Source organism: Odocoileus virginianus, chromosome 13 (genome assembly GCF_023699985.2).
Source record: "Odocoileus virginianus isolate 20LAN1187 ecotype Illinois chromosome 13, Ovbor_1.2, whole genome shotgun sequence".
Lineage (NCBI taxonomy): Eukaryota > Metazoa > Chordata > Mammalia > Artiodactyla > Cervidae > Odocoileus > Odocoileus virginianus.
The window spans coordinates 61,498,311-61,518,081 of NC_069686.1; the positions used below are offsets into that span (position 1 = coordinate 61,498,311).

General features: G+C 48.1%; 1 long non-coding RNA gene across 1 annotated transcript; it reads left to right on the forward strand.

Annotated features, from left to right (window-relative positions):
* Positions 1 to 5,672: 5,672 nt before the first annotated feature.
* Positions 5,673 to 10,917, forward strand: LOC139038010 (uncharacterized). Its single transcript, XR_011490908.1, has 3 exons — positions 5,673 to 7,516; positions 8,621 to 8,778; positions 10,591 to 10,917. It is a non-coding gene; the product is annotated as an uncharacterized lncRNA (long non-coding RNA).
* The last annotated feature ends 8,854 nt before the right edge of the window (positions 10,918 to 19,771 follow it).

Here is a 19,771-nt window from a genome sequence, read left to right on the forward strand (position 1 = left end):
CAGACACCAGCATTGGGTCCCAGAGCCCAGCTGAGCCCATAATATACCCTTGCGTTTCCTTCCCAGGGAAACCATGGAAGGAGCAGCAGGTGACTGCCAGTCTGCCACTTCCTAGCTGTGTCACTACTTTCCCGACCTCCTCTGAGCCTTGGCTTCTGTGCCCATGAAATGGGAGCTCCGGGCTTGCTGGAGGATGATATGGAATCATGTATAGGAGTGCCAGGCATGGGATTGAGAGAATGAAAACACTACATTTCCTTCCTCTGCCCCCTCAGGAAAGAAACTTGAAGAAAATGCTCAGGACAAAACTATCTTTTCCCCGTAGGATGGGGACAGTGGAATTCGAGTGATGCTGTGATGAAAACCAATGGTGAGCCCCGTGGAAAGGGTAAAAGGTAGTGATAACTGAGGCTGATACTTACCAAGTGCCTCTGAGTGCCTCCTATGTGCTGGTCTTCCTACTAGATGCTTTATATCCCAAGCCCTCCCCAAAAAAGTTGCAGGATGCGATAAAACTCTCAATTTAGAGAGTTTAAGCATTAGATCCAAGTCTCAAAGCAGTAACTGCAGAAGAACAAGTCAAACCCAGCACTCTCTCATTTCCTGCATCCCCTGCCATCTTGCTGGGGCCCTGAGAGGCAAGGTTGAAACACAGAAGCTCAGTATTTGGAGGAGAAGTAGTTTGAGAGTCACCTCGAGGAAGGGAATACGACAGCCTGCTGTCAATGGCATAAATGAGTTGTTGGCCTGTGGTCAAGACATAGATCCAAACTCCTCTTGGAGCTAAGAGGCCCCTGCCTGCTCTGGGTCCCAGGGACCCTCGGATCTCAGCCCCTCCCGCACCACCTCTGCTTGCCCCCTTGCCGTTTTTGCCAGTCATGTTCCTGCATTTACAATTCCCACTTTGGAGCACTCTGTCCTCAAGCCTGGGCTTGGTCCCTTTTTACCTCATCCAGGTCTCTGTTCCAAAGATACACCCTCAGGGAGTCCTTCCCTAACCACTCTGTCATTACACCCACCCCATTCTGTAGGGTTAGGCTGCCTTTTTTTCTCTTTTGCCAAATAGCACTGGGTACTCCCTGACCTTACACTGTATATTTGCCTTCTTATTTATATTTGTTTTCTGTCTTCCCCACCACAGTGACAGACCCAGGAGGTCAGGGGCTTCATCTATGCTGGTCACTGCTGTAGTCCTGGGGCTTGGAGCAGGGCCAGCACACAGCAAGTGTGCAATACACAGACACAGGGCCAAAGACTTGGTTCGCAGGGCAGGGAGAGCCTTGTGACTTAACAAGCACGCTGACGGAGAATCTACTTAGGGTCTTGTTTTAAATCAAAGCTTCATTGGCCTGAATGAATGGACACATCATTGCCCGTTGATTCCAGAATTTTCAGCAAGTCTTTCCTAGGAGGGGAAATGTTGCTCTTTGGCTGAGGGTGATCACCTTACAGGCAGTGCCCAGAGAGGGCAGTGGTTATAATATCTTCACAGGACACACTCAAGGCATTTACCCCCCAAAACCCGAGGGCTGGGCTACTTAATGGATGGGCAACCGTGCAGGAGTGCAGGGCCCATGCTCAGAAGTGCTCACAGGGCTAAATTTAGTACTCTGTCATCACCATCTTGAAATTCTTAACATTTTAACAAAAAGCCTGCGTTTTCATTTGCGGTGGATTCCACAAATGATGTAGCCAGTGCTCCCCAAAGAACTGGCCAACAGTGGAGTTTTACACTTTCCAGATGTTGGTTATCTGTGGACGGAGATTCTTTGAGGGGTTGCTCATCCACAGCCCTGAGACCACTATCTGCATCACCAGTTCAATTCATTGGGCACCTCTTGTGTGTTGGACTCTGTGTTAGACCCTGGAGAAGCAGAATGAAGGAGGCTTGGCACCTGCCCCTGGAGCTGCCAATCAAGCAGAGAGACTGGCAGATGAAAGGAGAGGTTAGGGTAAACTGCCTGCAGTGAATAACAACATCGGCCTGCAATGAGCTAGGTGCTATCTGGACCATCAAGTTGGGATAAATCCCAGGAAATCTGGCCCCCAAGCCTACACTGTCCCCACCCTCACTGAAGCCCCTGCAGAGACACCAGGAGGAAGAGGGGAGGGAAGCAAGGTGGCTGGCTCTGGGACACCAGATCTGGACCTGGCTGGGGCCCAGGTGCCCGGGAGCAGCCGGAGCCAAGGATCCTGACAGGCTCAGTGGGATGGACTTCATCATCTCAAGTTTGATGGCTGTTTTGTGGCTGAAGGGAGCCCTGGAAGAGTTAGAGAGCTCCACGTGATGACCTCTTGTTGAAGAGCCTTCCTGCAGTTACCCCAGCAGGTGGAGGAATGGAAAGGGAAGTCCTTGGAGCAGGGAGGGAGAAGTTTTTTCAAAACATCTCTGCTCTCCACCCCTCAAATCTCTCCTTTATGGGTCCATGACTACAGCAAGTGATGTACACGGATCTCCCTCCATCCTTACAAGCAGAGGAGGGTGTTTGTTATTAGCCTCACGTTTCAGAGAAGGAAACAGAAGCACAAGGGGCCGGGGGGTGGGTGTGGGTGATGTGCTCAAGGTCACGGGGTCAAAAAGCGGACAGACAAAGCATCTAGGGACTTCAGGGCGAGGGTGCCCCAGCAAACCGCCAGACTCAGGCCAGCGCCAGCTGGGGACAGTTTGCCGCGGGGAGTCGAGTGGGGGGCACCTTGGTCCTCGGAGGTGATGCCCAGAGCCCCAGAGCCCCGGGGAGGAGCCGCCAAGGGGCTCGGCTAAAAGACTCGGCAGGAAAAGAGCCTCCAGCTCCCGGGGCGCTAGGCATCTGCGCGCTGGGGGTTCACGGCGCCCGCCCCGCCGCCCCACCGGCCGCGCTTCCGCCTCCTCCGGGCTGTGCCGAGCGGATGCGCTGCCTGTGTGTGAACAGGGCTTGTTTTCCCTTCACGCCCTCGGGCTCCGTTTTTATGAAGAACTTCCTTCTGTTGGCGCTTTGGGAATATTCATTCCTGGCTTGCGTAGCGCGCGGGTGACAGTTGGGCTGGGAAATGTACCCGCGGCTTAATTAGGGCATCACCAGACCGCGCCAAGAACCCGCCCCCGGACCCCAGGGACCCCAGAGCCTGCCGCCCGCTGCGGGGCGGATGCGGGGGTGGGGGTGGGGGGGCGGAGAGGAAGAGTCGCCGCTTCTGCCTGTGGGCGCACCATGCTCCCTTCTGCTTCAGCCCATGACTCCAGGGTCCCAAGCCTGCCCTCCGCCCTCTCACCCCAATTCCTTCTTCTCCCCTCCCCTAGCCTTCGCTCACCCACCCGCTGGAGGTCCCTTCTCCACCGTTGGGCGTCCTAAGGCCTCCTGCTACCCTAGTCCTTGGACAGCCCTGGGTAGGCGGACCACCTGCTCTCCGTTTCCTGCATCCTCACCAGAGCATCCTCAGGAGAACAGGCTCACATATAACTTTCACCCTGATTTTGAGGAAGCTGAAAGTAACATTAAAAGGAGGGCTGGCAAAACTGGGTATACACATCATCAACCTACATGATTCAAGGCAGAGTGGGGGAGACCTCACACCCTAAAAGCCCAGAAGAATACTGCAGAGGAAGGCCAACTGGATTGACAGTAAATGTCAAGCCAAAAAATAAATATTGAAAATTTGACTGCATATTATATTAGAATCCCACTATAAAAAAAATCTGGAAAAATATTTGCAACACATATGGCAAAGGGTGAGTTTCCTTAAATGTGAAAGCACTCCTACGGTAGGAAGAAAATCAACCGCCCCAAAGAAAACGAGCAAATAGCAACAGGCCACTCTCAGGAAGTATGAACGGGGGCTCAAGAAATGAGATGTGCAGCCTTACTCATGATGACAGAAACATGGAAGGGGGAAATGACATCGTGGTGTGAACTGATAGAGAAACAGCATGATGGGGGGCCTCATGGGAAAAGGGCTGCAGCGAGGGGCTGTGAGACGCTCCCACTGAGCGGAAGCCAGGTCTGCATCGGGAGTTCAGTGGATGGCAGGGCACGCCTGATGAGTTCAGTGGGCTGTGCAGGGTGACGCTGGGGTGAGTCTTCACTCAGACTCCGTGCAAACCTCCGCAGCCCTGCAGGCAGCTTCCTTCTGTTCTCCCAGCCTTGCTTTTCTCATCTGTAAACTGAGGTTAGGATGTGCTTCCAGGGAAGACTGAGAGGTGTGAGCAGAAGGGAAGAGTCCAGGAATAAAGATGGAAGCTGAGAGAGGGAGACCTAGGAGGAGAAAAGGCAGGGTTACTGTGGGGGAAGGGAGGGCATTTGAGAGTGGGAGATATGGCCTTGGGGCTGAGACAATTCAGGTACACAGGAAACAGTTATGGAAGAAGCAGCCTTGGGCCTGCCAAAGGGAAGGGGTAGAAGAGCTGGCCTTGGAGACCACACTTTCAAGGTTATTTGGTGACAGAGGAAAGGGAAGAGCTTGAAGGAGGAATAAGGATACAGAGGAGAGGGGGTCAGGATGAATAATCTATAGGCTGTGAAAATGACTTCAGGCTCCTAGGACTCTCAGCAGCATCTCAAAGCCAGGCCTAAGACTAAGTCTTACAAATGTAGACTTTTTATATGATTTTATAAATCATATTTTATATGATATGATTTATAAATTGTATTTTATATGATCCAATCTAGCAGAAGTCCCACTTACAGTTTCAGGGCAGAGACACACCCAAAGTCCATCAGAGCACGGGCCAAAATCCAGCCTCCCCAGCACTGATGGAGAGGATGGTGTTTAACCCAGAGCTGAAAGGACAGCAAAGCCAGAGGAGCAATTGGAAGCAAATTCGAAGAAGGAAGTAAAAAAAAAAAAAAAAAAACTGGCATAAGAGGAGCCCAGCTCCATAACAAGCATCAAGGTGGACAGGAAAACAGACTGGGGGCGGCCAGAGCTGGGAGCAAACCTGAAACACGTGCTCACAGAGTGGTGACGGACACATTCACCAAACACTTGTCAAATGCATCCCTGGAAGGAGGCTTGTGAGACCTGATAAAACCAGTTGTTCAAGCCTGAGCCTGTGAGCACAGTGAGGGCAGGATAGCTTTGAGGCCACGTGCTGCTGGAAATGTCGCTTTGGGTCTCAGCACAGGCCGGGTGGGGCCCAGTGGTCCTGCACTTGCAATTCTTTTTTTTTTTTTTTCTTCAGATTCTGTGTTACTTATTACTGTCCAAATACATGAAGTTCTGATGAAATAAAATCACATGGTACAGATAAAAACAGGCCATGAGAGCCCAGAGTCATTTTAGGGCCAAATGGCAGACCACTCAACAGTTCACTTTTAGGAATTTGAAATGGCTTAAAATAGATAAGGTGGTGTCTGAGAAAGAAGAAAAGAAGAAAGAAAAGGAGAGAGGGAAGGAGGAGACAAGAAACCATTGAGGAAATATTAACTCATAAGAAAACCCAACTTAGAAAGAAGTGACAAATGAATAAAAAATGCACAAGCCCTGTGCAGGTTAATGCAATACTAAACAGTACAATACATAGGCCTCATGCTGCTGCTGCTAAGTAGCTTCAGTCGTGTCCAACTAGATGTTGTCCCATAGTCGTGTCCCATAGACGGCAGCCCACCAGGCTCCCCTGTCCCTGGGATTCTCCAGGCAAGAACACTGGAGTGGGTTGCCATTGCCTTCTCCTCATAGGCCTCATAATACTTTTGTAATCTGCCCTTGCAACTCTTGAGGCAGGCATCATGCTTCCCCTACAGAAGAGTAATCTGAAACGGCAGAAGATGCTTTGCTGGGGCCGCAGAGCAGAGCCCAGGCTATTCGGATTCACGGGGCTCCTTTCACAGAGCAGGAAATCCTACTCGCCTTGGATAGAGAATGGGAGAAGTTATTAGGGCCCCAGGGCTCACAGGTTCCAGGGGCTGTAGGAGTGTGGAGGGCAGGTGGGTGAGGGAGAAATGAGAGCAGGACCGAGGACCTAAGGAACAGGCAAGCACAGACTTCATCACAACATCCCCGAGGCAGTCAGGCCAGGGTTCCCCAGCGGGGGCCTCCGGTGAAGACTTGGAGAAACCAACAAACGGACCTGATTGGCTACTGGTCAGCCAATGAGCAGCCCCCTCTCTACCCTTGGTCCAATTCGCTGGAGGCTGGGCTTGTGCAAGGCAGGCCCTGTTGGAAGAGAAAATTGGACACAACAAGCAAATTAACTAAGGTCTGGGTTATGTTGAGTGATTAGTGAGATGAAAGATTCCCTGGCATTGGGGTCCATTCTGCCCCTAAGAGACTTTGTGACACACTGCATTCCCTCGCCAAGCCTCAGTTTCCTAAATTGCAAAATGGTAGTTATAATGGGTTTGTCACAGGGTTCTTGTGAAGAGAAAATGTGATGATAAACAGGAGAGTGTTTTGTAAACCGTAAAACTAGAGGCGAGTCATTTTATTTCACACCCAAAAGAGTCAGTGTTGTTGGGTTTTACTTTACAATGAAAGTAAATCCAGCCCCCAGCCGGTGCTGTACACAGGTCATATCCTCAGCCCACGTGAGAAAATGCTTACCAGGCTTCCTGCAGAAGGCATGGTTGCAAACTTGGTTGCACCGTCTTGGCTCTGGTGGCATCTCTGCCTCAAGCGAGGCTGGTTAGGCCCACGTTTCTCCACCTGCAAAACAGCATCCTTGACCTGATCACACACTGCTGAAGGATGAACTCACACCCTGCTTCCTCTTCCCTCTCTTCCTCTCTGGGGTTTCGTGGATGGCAGCAGCTGAGAACAGAGCCCCTGGGGACATTTCTGTGCCCCCACCAAACTCTCCCTCCTCCAAAGGCCTCTGACACTCTGCCAACTGCCCGCACAGCCCAATGCCAGACAAGAGTGCAATTTCCATCCTCCTTTCAATGTTTCCAGTGCGTCAGTAACATTTCCACAACTGGATTATAAACCTTATCGGTTGTATTTTGCCTCTTTTGTAAACATCGCAGCTGTCTCCGTGTGTGACCAGAACGGGCACCCAGCAAAAGTTCTTTGGAGGTCATGGACCCTAGCAACTCTCCTGCAGAGGAGGGTCCCTGCCTTGAGGACCCCTTCCCTTCCTGCGCTCAGCCTCCAGACCTCACAGTCCTCGACATCCCCACAGTTTCAGCTTCCTGGACCCCGGATCCTGGGGCCAGGCGAGGAGGGGCTGCCGCTCCCCGAACTCTCACTCAACCCTGCAGGCCTGGGTGTCATCTCCTGCAACAGCTGACAACGACGCCTCCACCGCGCTGGTGTCACTTTTAACACTGCACGTTCGCACCCGCGGCTGACTGTCTGCGCAAGGAGGCCCCAGCAGAGCCGCGTGCAGCCGCACCCCACGTGTGGAGCTGCTAAGCCGGCAGTTGTTCAGCAGGTTCTCTCGGCCTCACCTCCAAACGTGTTACTTCTGGAGAGAACGACACTGCGGGGCTGCAGGAGTACGCAGAAGCAATGGCGGGACCTGCCTGTACTTACTTCGCTGGCTGGAGGAAGCGAAGGCAGGCCAAGAGCTGGGGCTGAAGCCTGCCATCTGCACACAGCTCCCTAGGTAAGGGGGCAGAGAGAAAAAGGGAAGGGGAAGCATGTCACCACGGCACTTTAAAAGTTTTATTAGAGCTGCATGTTGACCACATGTTTCCAAAGAGTAGTTCCTAATGTAATGGTAGAGACAAAAGCAGCTGGCAGAACCCTATACATAATGTGATGTCCGCTCTGAAATGTGCAGGGTAGACATGAGATAGGTGAGCAGTGGCTCACCTACCCTACCGCCCCCACCCCCTGCCGGTGCAGTTGGACAATTTCACTTCCTCAACCTCCCCTAGAGCAGGCTTGGCCATGTGACTTGCTTTGGCCAATGACCTGTGAGGAAAGTAAATGCATCACTTCCTGGTGGCAGTGTTTTAATTGCTGGCTGGGGGCTCCCCAGCCTCATGCTCCACACAGCCCTGGAACATTGGTGATGTGCAGGAACCAGGAGGTCACAGGAGCCACCTCGGGGGGAATAGCACCCCTGAGAGTCACCAGGACTCACGTGGTCCGGATATGAGCAGAAATAAACCTTTGTGCTGATAAACTGCTGAAATATCTGTGTGGTTCCCCCAGCAGCATGAACTGTCCCATATTGACTGATACTATAAATAGATGCAGGGAGTTCCCTGGTGGCCTCATTGTTAGGATTTGGGACTTGCACTGCTGTGGCCAGGGTTCAATCCCTGTTCGGGGAACTAAGATCCCACAATCCATAAGGCCCCCCTTCCCTGCAAAAAGGCAAAAAATATATATTAGAAAACATTGCAGTTACTGATGATTTTTGTTTTTCAACTTCTTTAAAATTTCCAGATGTTGTGTAGTCAACATATAATATTTTTGTGTTTTTCACATTTATTGAGATATAATTGACATTGACATATAGCATGTGTTTAAGGTTTTCTTACTTTTATGACTTTAAAAGGTTGTTAGTTTTACCCACTGCTAGCTTTTTAAAGTAAAGAAATGTGTCCTTGGAACGGTGCTCGAGGTTTCAGCTATGTCATTTAATTTCATCCTCACAAAACCCTAAAAGGATTTTCCTGTTTTTAAAAAGGAGGTGTCTGATCTTTAGAGAGATTAGGTGACAGGTAGTCTACACTCATTATCCCATTTATCTCCTCAGAGGCTTGAAGTATTTTGTTCCAGTTTTAAAGATGAGGCTCAGAGAAGTTAAGTGAGTTGCTTAAGGCTAATCACTTGGGAACTGAAGGAAGCAAAATTGAACCAACAATAACCAGGACGGCAGACTTAGTTGTGGGATGCTTCTCCATGCAGGCTCAGGTATGATCTCATTTTATCCTCTCTGTAACTCTACAATGTAGGTATAAGTATTATCTCAACTTTCTAGATGAAAAAACAGAGGCTCAGAGAGACTAAGCAACTTGCCTATTATTAGGGTCATACAGCTAATAATTTGTGGAGCTGGGACTGGTGTCTTGGTCTATCCAAATTTTGGTCAGCTCATTTTGACCTGAGTTCTATCTCTGGATTGGGACGATCCCCTGGAGAAGGAAATGGAAACCCACCCCAGTATTCTTGCCTGGAGAATTCGATGGATGGAGGAGCCTGGCGGGCTACAGTCCATGGGATTGCAAAGAGTTGGACATGACTGAGGAACACAGTTTCATTTTGCCTGGAGCAGAAGTGATACAAAGGTGCCTTTAGTTATTTCACACAGGAATATTTTAAAATCAAATTTCTATTTTAATCAAAATATTTATGCAGAAAACATTTTAAATCAAGTGATCCTATGAGACTGATAATCAAAAGTGGCAATCCATCCTTCTTTTTACCACCTAGCCCCCTCCCCAGAAGCAAATACTTTCAACTCATTTAGCTCTTCCTTCTGACATTTACTTTTATATTTCTAAATACCATTCTTTACATTATTGTTTAGATATGCATTGGCTTCCTCCTGTATAAGATTGCTAACGCTCCACCAAACCCCCACTTTCCCTTCCAATACAGTTCTATGACAGTTGCTAAATGAAAACTCAGCACTTACATTATTTATATGTATAGCATTTTTAAGTGTTAGCCACTCAATCGTTTCTGACCCTTTGCGACCCCACGGACTGTAGCCCACCAGGCTCCTCTGTCCATGGGATTTCCCAGGCAATAATACTGGAGCGGGTAGCCATTCCCTTCTCCAGGGCATTTTCCTGACCCAGGGATAGAACCCAGGTCTCCTGCATTGCAGGCGGATTCTTTACCATTTGAGCTACCAGGAAAGTCAGTAGTATTCATAGCTAAACAAAATACTATTTCATGGTTGTGCATGTTATCTTCTACAGTTTCCCCCACCTCTGGAGTTAGTAATTACCTCAAGTTTTCATTTAATTTTTTTTCTTGTAGCATCATTAATTCATCCCACAGACAGGTCTAAACATCTAGCAATACATTCGAACATATCTGGTAATCTATAAGTTCTGCATTTTTCTTGAACTCTGTCCTCCTGCTCCTAACTGACCAGTTGTTCTCCTGGCCACTGTCTAATGGAAGTCCTGACATTTCTCTTCATCCTTAGCCTGAGAATTCCCTTCACCTCTGTCCTGTGTTGATTCCTTATTTCTTAGATCCTAAGCCATTTTCTTTCTTAGTTGACTCCCTTCATTTTGTTGTAATATGTACGCCAGTAGCTTCCTTGGAAACTGCATATGGGATTTCAGTTATTGGATAATTGATTGACAGTTTGGCTGGTTGCCTAAATCTTGGTTGGAAAATCATCTTCCCCCAGAATTCTGAAGGCAGCTCTCTATCAGCATCTGGTATTCTGGGTTGATGTTAAGAAGTCCAATGATTCTCATTATGAGACATTTTTGGTCTCTAAAATCTCTAGAATTTTTATCTCTAGTGTTCTAAAAAACTTATTTAATAAAATTCAATATTTATTTTGATCTTTAAAAAAGTTTTGAGGGGGACTTCACTGATGGTCCAGTGGTTAAGACTCTGTGCTTCCACTGTGAGTGGTGGGGGGTGATCCCTGGTTGGGGAACCAAGATTCTACATATGCCCCCCAAAAAAGCTTTAAAGAAGTTAGACTACATGAATAATGCCATAAATTGATTTTTATATATTTGGATCTGAAACCAGGGGAGATTGTAGAAATACCGCAATACCATCGCTATCTACTGGAGTCCCAGCTAATCAAATGGGAAAGAGGCATCAACCTGGAAAGGAGGAGGTGACCTACTCGTTTGAAGACTGTTTGACTGTTTACTTGGAAACCCACAAGAAACAACTGAAAACCTTATTGAAATGACAAAATAATTGAGTAAGTTAACTGGGTACAATTAGTTTTGCGTTATCAATAGCTTTGAAATACACAGACAGTTAATTAGCTAGTACTAAAATACAATGGAAGAAAGATTCCATTAGCAAAAGCAACCTAACAATAAAATTCTTTTAAAAAATGCAAAATCTATGTGAAGAAAACTTTTTGAATGCTACTGAAGAATACAAATGTGAATTTACACCATATTCTTGAATAAAGAGATTCAGCCTAGAAGGATAACAGTTCCCCCTAACTACAGTAACATAATCACAATGACAACACCAGGAGGATTTCTCATAGAACTAGACAAGTTGATTCTAAAGTTGATGTGGAAAAATACCCAAGCGAGATTAGCCAGGAAAAGTTTGAAAAAGAAATGTAAAGAGCAGAGATAACTCCATCAGATATTTCCATGTCTTTAAATCTATTATACAACTAAAATAATGAAAAGTATGGTATAAGCCCATGGAGAGATATATAATTTAGAAATGATAGGAAGTCACCCAATATATATAGGAAGTTACTATATAGTCAAGTTGGCATTTTAAAAACAGGATTTATCCATATTTGGTATTGGGACAATTGGCCACCCATCTGTAAAAGAAATGAATTTAGATCCTCACTTCATATGTTACACCAAAATAAATTCTATGTGAACCGAAGGTTTAAATGAAATCATGAAAGCCTTAAAGGACCAGGAGAAAACCAAGGATATTGAATCTCTTGCTACTTCAGCTCAATGCCTGGCAGCAGTGAGCAGTCCCAACTTGTGGGTTGTTGATTGAAGAGCAGATTGATTGTGAGGCGCTGGACTAGATGTCATGCGTGTAGCTGCCAATCAGAAGGCCTGGACTAACTGTGTTCCGTGGCATGTGTTGGTTCTACCAGCATTAAAACATTTTTGGTTTTGAGCTAATATTTTACAACTGGGAGTTTCCCCATACAAATCAGGATTTCAGACTGCCCCCGAAATGTCTAAATGTCTGGCAGCACTGGGTCCTCACTGCTGCACTGGTGGAACAACGAAACGGGCCCTTGACTTTTGCACTGAGGTTGAGGCTTGGGCTCCAGTGACTAGAGCAGGTGAAGGGGCATGGGGATCCTGGATGTGGGAGCCCTGAGTTGAGGGTGAGCGAATGAGGTTTTCATTGGGCATGGGGGACAGGGGGCAGTTCCTAGGCTGTTGTCACTCAGCCTAAGAAGAAAACATAGCAGAAGCAACAGGAGGGAGTGGCTTGGCCAGAGGGAATTTGGGGTGTGAATCCAAGAGGCTTGGGGACAGATGAAAGGGGTGTGTGTATGTGCGTGTCAGCGGTGGGCAGGGGAGTTCTTGGAGGAGGAGCTAAGAAAGCACCCCAATATTCTCACTCAGGTGGGTAAATACTCATGAACACATAAACCAGATCCAGGCATTCTCCTGCTTAAAATCCAAACTCCTTGCCTAAGCCACCTGGCCATGATTCATCTTCCATCCTTTCCTCTCTCTGCCTTCACCTTGCACACCAAGCCACAGAGGCCTTGAAAATTGCTCAGCTGTGTCTGATTCTTCGCAACCCCATAGACTATACAGTCCATGGAATTCTCCAGGCCAGAATACTGAAGTGGGCGGCCCATCCCTTCTCCAAGGGGTCTTCCCGACCCAGGGATCGCACCCAGGTCTCCTGCGTTGCAGGCAGATTCTTAACCAGCTGAGCCACAAGGGAAGCCCACTGAAGTGGGCGGCCCATCCCTTCTCCAGGGGGTCTTCCCGACCCAGGGATTGAGCCGGGGTCTCCCGTACTGCAGGTGGATTCTTTACCAGCTGAGCCACCAGGGAAACCTTGGGCAATCCCAAAGCTGCCTAGGGCTTTTTGCCTCGGAGCCCCTGTTCTTGACATTCCTTCTGCCTGACATGCTGTTCCTCTGGCTCTTTAGTTGGCTGGTTCCCCTTGTCTTTCAGGTTTCCTCTTAAATATTCTGTCCCAAAAGAGGTTTGGAATATGCCAAGGGACAGCAAGAAGGCTGATTCCATGAGGTCCTGGAATTTTCTGGGTCATGGGGTCCAAAAAAGCACACAGATTTCTGAATGCAAGAAGGCTTTGAAGGGGCAGCCGGTGCTGGGGGCGCAGTGATGGGATCTGATGGGCCTCCCGAGACTCCCTCTAGCACCTACTGGGGGAGGAGGTCCCACGGCCAGAGTGGGAGTGAGAAGGAGAATTCAGGGCTCTTGTCCAAAAGAGATGGCAGGGGCAAGGCATTAGAGCGAGGTCCTGAGGTGTTTTGTGCACGTGCAGGGTGGGCGGGGTGAGAGCCGCGGGTGTCAGGAAGGAGAGTCAGGGAACTGCTTGGGTTCCAACGCTGGCAGAGGGGAGGGTGGTGGTGCTGGGGTCCTAAGGAAGGGACCCGAGGGCAGGAACGCACTGGGCAAGTGTTGAACAGCCCCTTTCCGCGGTGGGCCCACGGCAATCTGAAGGTAGCAGTGCAAAGCCGGGGGTGTGTTAGTTGGGCCAGCAGACAGCGTCAGTCAGGTGGTGGGGTGGGATGGGGAAGTGGATGTGCAAAGGTCTGGAAAAGGGAAGGATGTAGCTGCAGATCCTCTGGCCTGGCCTCAGCCTGACCAACAGAAGGCGCAGGGCCAATGACCCCAAAGGAGGCAAATTCTACCTGTGACATCGAGTCAGTCAAGCTCATCTAGAAAGTGAAGGTCTATACCTCTGTGTCTCTTTTTCTGTCTTGCATATAGGGTTATTGTTACCATCTTTCTAAATTCCATATATATGCTTTAGTATACTGTATTGGTGTTTTTCTTTCTGGCTTACTTCACTCTGTATAATGGGCTCCAGTTTCATCCACCTCATTAGAACTGATTCAAATGAATTCTTTTTAATGGCTAATGGGAAAAAGAATTTTTTTTTAATTAAAAAAAAGAAAGTGAAGGTCTGATGTTGGAGTGTGAAGGCCATCCCAAAGGCCTAGGTGCCTAAGGACATCTTTGTTATTCCCAGAAGGGGTGCCATTTAGCTCAATTAATATGCTAAACAGGACTTAATCTGGTCCTATGTTTCAAGCCGAGCAGGGTTACCACTCTAGTGGCTAGTCCAGGCTCTAGCCCTGGATCCCAGGATTCTCAAGCCACGTACTATGCCTCTCTGGGCTGCTGTTCCTAGTCAGTAAGAGTGCATTATTACAGAAAGCAGGCAGTTGGAGAGCATCTAAAACTGTTAAGGGCTTCCCTGGTGGCTCAGATGGTAAAGAATCTGCCTGCAATGCAGGAGACCCAGGTTCGATCCCTGGGTTGGGAAGATCCCCTGGATGAGGGCGTGGCAGCCCACTCCAGTATTCTTGCCTAGAGAATTCCATGGACAGAGCCTGGTGGGCTACAGTCTATAGGCTCTCAAAGAGTCGGACATGACTGAGCACAGCAGAGGCTGATTGGAGCATACACATTCATGACCCATAATTATACTATTGAGCCTTGAAAGGGGCCCAGTCTCACTTCCTCACACTCAGAAGCAAGCCCAATTATACCCACTGTCCAGCCGAAGTCAGGAGACTGCAAGGTTCACGCGATGAGCAGGCAAAGCCCTGACCCAGCGCATAACCACCCTTGGTGCCTCCTACACCTTTTTTTTCTTTTGGCACTCTCCTCCAACACCCTCCCCTCTCCTTGGTCCCCAGGGGAAAATGCTTCTGTAGGCAGGGTTCTGCTATTCCAGGGACAGCTCCAACCCTTCTTCACTACTCCTGATTTGAGTAACTTAATGAAGCTCTTATTCTGTGCCCACACTCTTCTAGACTCAGAGGGTTCCAGAACAAAACCAAAGATGCCAGGCCCTGGTGGGAGACTCAGAGTGAGACTATCTCAAGGGATAATGAGCAAGAAGAAAGGGTAGGACTGACAGGCTGGGCTCTCTGTGGAGGTGACATGTGAGCAGAGACCAAAATAGGTCAGGGGAGGGACAAAGGCCCTGGGGCAGCCACCCAGGAGCCCAGGGAGGTTGGTGCATGGGAGCGAAGGGGTGTGCACCCCAGGATGGGCACTGGGGTGCTGGCTGACACTGGGGCCTCCTCTTCTGGGTGTCAGGAATCACCAAGTGCCCTGGGGTTCTCAGTGGCAGCCAGGATGATTCAACGTTGAGACTTATGTCTGCTGGGGTGTTCAACCTGCCGAAGGTTCTGAGCAGAGGACTGACCCAAGCTGCCATTCTAACATAAAGGTTTTTTTTGCTTTTGCTTTTTTCTCAGGTTTAAAATCGTTTTATCTTTAAGCCCTGATTTTACAAAATGTGCTAGTTCCAAAGGGGAATTACATTTCCATCTGAATTTGTTCATGTAGATTGCATTCCAAATACATTGCAGCTAAGATGTGTATACATTTTTACATGCGTGTTGGAAGAAAGCACATAGAAGCAGCTGCTTTTTTTCAGTAAACTTGGGCTGTTTTCCATCTCTTTGGGTCAGTGCACTACAGTCAGGTGAGGGGAGATTTATCTGGACCTTGTAGTACATACTGAACCACTGGGTGATGATTCGTCTTCTCTGCTTATACAGCCCCTTGGTACATTAGGCCAAATGTCTGATTGCAATTTTTGAAAGAGGACTCTTTGTAGATGGCATCTCTCACTTAATTCCTACCAGCCTGCTGCTTTCAGGTCAAGAATAACTTGGTTCCTGCCCTCCGCTGTGGATCAGTATCTGCTGACATGACCCCCAGGCTCTGACTCCCACCTGGAAATGTCATGAACGGCCCCTACCCTACACCTCCAGCCCCCGCCAACATAGGGTTTTCTTGACAGTCACTCTGATTGTGTGTGGAGACCAGGTAAGGGCCACAGCAATCCCCAGGCAATAGATGGGTCTGCTCCATCTCCCTGTAGCCTTGGGAAAGCGTCAGATTCTGGAGTGACCCAGAGAGACGGGGGTGAAGGATGACATGTTTCTAAGGAAATGTAAGGCTGAGAAGGGGAACTGCTTTTGAGAGTTCTGTATATTACTCTGCCCTGCAGGGCAGCCCATCTCCACAGGGAAGAAAGGAGGTTTGCAGGCTGCACATGTGGGGGCTCTTCTGCCCACATACACACGCACTCCCTGTTTCAGAGCTTCCTATTCTGCTTCTGAGCCAGGCCCAGAGCAATCCGGTCTCTCTGGCATCAAACAAGTCAAGCCTGGGGTTATCCCATGCATTCCAGAAAAATTCCAGGCTGCTTCGATCGCATGTGTAGCCCAGACATAAACTACCGATGCACGATGTGGAAAGCCCACTGACAACCTTCCTGCTTAGAGTCCACTGGGTTACGCAATGTACTTCAAGCGCTTCCATGTTCCAAATCTCCAAGCACATTCCAGAAACATTAAAAAGCACAGCTCACTTCTTCCAGTCTCAGCTCTAGGGATTGATTTCCCAGTGCTCCCCGTTGTTGGCCCAAGGGTCTGACCTGGGATTTGACAGCCAGACGACTCAGTGGGAAACCCCTCTGCTCTGGAAGGGGCATTCCACAGGCGGTTGACAACTCCATGAGTGAGGGACCGGACTCTGGAAGGGGAGAAGAAAAGGTTTTTGTTTTTGTTTAAAAAGTGTGCTCCAGATGTCTGTAGAGGGTCACATTGAGGGCTTCCAGAGGCAAAGGTATGGACTATGGGAACCGTACACAGTCTTCCTGATATTAACATGTAATTTTCTTCTTTTTAAAAAAATTAATTTATTTTTTGTTGAAGTATAGTTGATTTACAATGTTGTGTTAATTTCTGCCCTACAGCAAAGTGACTCAGATATACACACACATACATTCTTTTTCATATTCTTTCCATCATAGTTTGTCATTGGGTATTGAGTATAGTTCTCTGTGCTATACATTAAGACCATGTATATCCATTCTAAATGTAATAGTTTGCATCTGCTAATCCCAAACTCCCCATCTATCCTTCTCCTACCCCTCCTCCAACTTGGCAACACAAGTCTGCTTTTTATGTCTCTCACATGTAGCTTTCTTATTGGAAACCAAACCAACACAGAAACAGATTCATTTTTGTTCTCAAAGGATTTCTGAGATAAATTGAAATTATTTAGTTAAGTGGTCAATCTTTTCTTTTAACAAATAAAGTTGACAAACTTTATGCTGTATGCTTAAATCAGTCCTGAATATTCATTGGAAGAACTGATGCTGAAGCTGAAGTTCCAATACTTTGGCCACCTGATGCAGAAAACTGACTCATTGGAATAGACCCTGATGCTGGGAAAGATTGAAGGCAGGAGGAGAAGGGGATGACAGAGGGTGAGATGGTTGGATGGCATCACTGACTCGATAGTCATGAGTCTGAGAAGGCTCTGGGAGTTGGTGATGGACAGGAAGCCTGGCTGGGGGGGGGCGGTGGGGTCGGACACAACTGAGCAACTGAACTACAGTGAACTATAGTGCATGTTGTGCAGGTCACACCCACTTGAGAGCATCCGGCCTGGGGGCAGGTGAGGCCAGTGCCAGCCCCACGCTCCACGCTCAGAGCTGTCCCCAAGCCCCAGGCCCACGAGCCCAGCGGAGGGCCTGCCTTTTCCGAATCCCCATGAAGGTGCTGTGTGGGCTCAGAGCAGTATGCTCGTGGCAGGAGCTGCAGATTGATCTCTAACGTCTGTGCTCTTCTTTCTCAGTGTTAGAAGTATTACCAGGATCCAGATTCACCTAGAACTACATTTCCCAGCCTCCCTTGCAGTTGGTGGCCATGTGACTAGTTTCTAGCCAATAGAGTGTGAACAGAATGGTCTTGTGGCAGCTTCTTCGAGCTTTCTAAAAGGACAGCTGATATATGACCTCTGCCCCATCTTTTTATCCCCTATTTTATTCTGAAAAATTTAAAATATATAGAAAAATTGGAATAATTATATAGTGAACTCTTACATACCCATCCCCTAGATTCTATATGATCTATCCATCTATCTACCATCTATTACCTATCTATCATCCTTCCTATCCCTCCATCAACAACCCTATTATTTTGGATTCATTTTAGGGTAAACTGCAGGCACTAATATACTTTCTTCCAAATGTGTCAGTGTATATTTGTTTATAATATTTTGATGTACAATTTTTACATATAATGAAATGAACCAACTTCAAGTGTACATTTGGTGAGTCCCGACAAATATATTAAGAATCAGCAGCCCAGAAAGTTTCCTCATGCCCTCTCCCAGTCCATCGTCAACCTTCTTCCCACTGCTAGGCAACCATCGTTCTGATTTTCTCCACCATTAATTAGCTTTTCCTGCTCCAGAATTTCACTTAAATGGATCATTCATACAACATATACTCCTGTGACTGATGGGTTTAGGTCAGCATCACGTTTTTGAGGGTCACCTTTATTGTAGTTTCTATTGATGAGTGATCGTCCACAGCATGAGTATATCCATGCCCCTGTTGAAGGACCCTGGATTATTTCCAGGCTTGGGCTGTTATGAATAAAGCTGCATGTATTGAGAAACAGTTCCCCCGTGGGTCTCTCACATTTTTACCATATTGTAAGTGAGGGACCAGCTGCCCTTTCAGGGATGTTTCTATTTTGAAGAGTCTTGGAAAAGAACATGTCTCCCAGTAGAGCAAAGGGCGGGTGTGCTTACTCCCCATTATAAAAGCTCCAGGTTCCCTAAGTCAGGGTTCCTCTCCTATAATGCCTCACTGCATGTGCAGGATCCATCTGGTCCCATTCACGTTGCCCCCTGAGATTTGGGAATAAGAGGAACTGACGCAAATACACTGATGCTCTTGCTACTTGCTGTGCTGTGAGTAATAAAGTCTATGGTTCTCGCATCTTCTGCCAACCTCTGTAAACCAGTGTCAGGATGACATGCTAGCCTTCACAGTGAGTAAAATCTCAGCCCCTTTGTACTTCTTGACACTGAACATTCTTCTAACCTTTGTTTTGATGACCATATGTTTGCCTCTTTCCTCTTTGTCCTTCTATCCTGCCACCTGGAATGCAGATGTGATGGCTGGAGCTCTAGGCAATCTTGGCCCTAGAGGACCACAGCTTTTCTCTAGGGGTAGTGATGCAGGAAGGGGCAAGAAGCCTGGATCTCCTGGGTCTTTACAGATTAAAATCGCCATACCAGCCCTGGAATTTAACAGGACAGATGCTTTGCTTACTCTATTGTTACTGTGTTCTTTTCCGATCCTATCTAATGCAACCCACATCATCACTCATCCCTTCCGAAATGTCTTCCCCTTCCCTGTTCTCAGTGAACACTGTACTAATCTCATGAATGACTCTGTCAGGCCTCTAGTCCTTTCCACAAGGATTACTTCCCATATCTCAGTGCCCAGTGCAGTGTATGGCAACCAGGAGGGGCTCAGGAGATGCTAATAGACCATCCATACGTGAACAAATCCATAAAAGAGAGGTTCAGGTTAATCATGGTGGGAAAGGTCCATCCGCCAAGTGGTGGAACAGAAAAACATTAGATTGACAGGGAACGAGTCCGAGTTCCAGCCCTGTGCTGTGTGACCTTGGGCATAGCACCTACCTCTCTGGGCTCAGTTCTCTAGCTGCGCTGCAGTGTGGGCTTTGGCTCAGATGATGAGTGTCCGTGGCCCCCACTGGCCCTGAAGTGCTCTACTAACCCTGAAATCTTGGCCTTCCTGGCCATGCTTTCTGCTTCTTCTCATGTATCTTCTGCTGGACCAGTGGCATCTCTTGGTGGCCAAAGGAAGACCCATCCCTTGCTGGGCCTGGGACTGCTCTCCACCCAAGGTTGGGGAAATGTAGGTGCCTGGGCCGCTTGGCAGCTGGGGGAGATTGGCAGCTTTAGCAGCCCAGCTGGTGGCGTCAAGTTGCTGGGTGCCTGGTCACCACATTAATCTGCTCTTGGTGCCACTAATACCAATTTGTGAGCAGACAGCCAGGATCAGACAGGCCAGCTGTCAGGCAACTGTGGACAGCTCAGTATGTGGTTTGATTTTTATGGCTTAGGGCTGAAATTAGAAATTAATTAGCAGATTTAAGTTTCTGGAGCTGCTTCAGACAGGTAGCTCCCAG